Raw genomic sequence first — 418 nt, forward strand, 5'->3', positions numbered from 1 at the left:
AAATATTACCTTAATAATCATGTATCATTACACAATTATGAATAAAATTATTTCAAATTTTAACTGAAATATAATCATATCAAATTATTATTATTATTATTATTATTACAATAAGAAGACAAATAGAAAGCATAAGACTGAATTATGGGATAAAACATAGTGAATGAATACGAAAGGGAATGAAAAAATGTAAAGTCACATTCCTATTGTTCAATACAAAATGATCCTAATTATTATTATTTTGTTACAAATTTTAAATGATGCATTAATCTTCACTAATAAATTTTTTAGAACCAAATTGAGTTATTATTCATTTATTCATATTTAAATTGCAATGAATGAAATCAAATTTTGCTCATGAATATTACATTAATGCTCAATATCGTTACACAATTATTATCAAAATTATTTCAAATAT

Source organism: Lupinus angustifolius, chromosome LG06, assembly GCF_001865875.1.
Source record: "Lupinus angustifolius cultivar Tanjil chromosome LG06, LupAngTanjil_v1.0, whole genome shotgun sequence".
In the NCBI taxonomy this organism is placed as follows: Eukaryota; Viridiplantae; Streptophyta; class Magnoliopsida; order Fabales; family Fabaceae; genus Lupinus; species Lupinus angustifolius.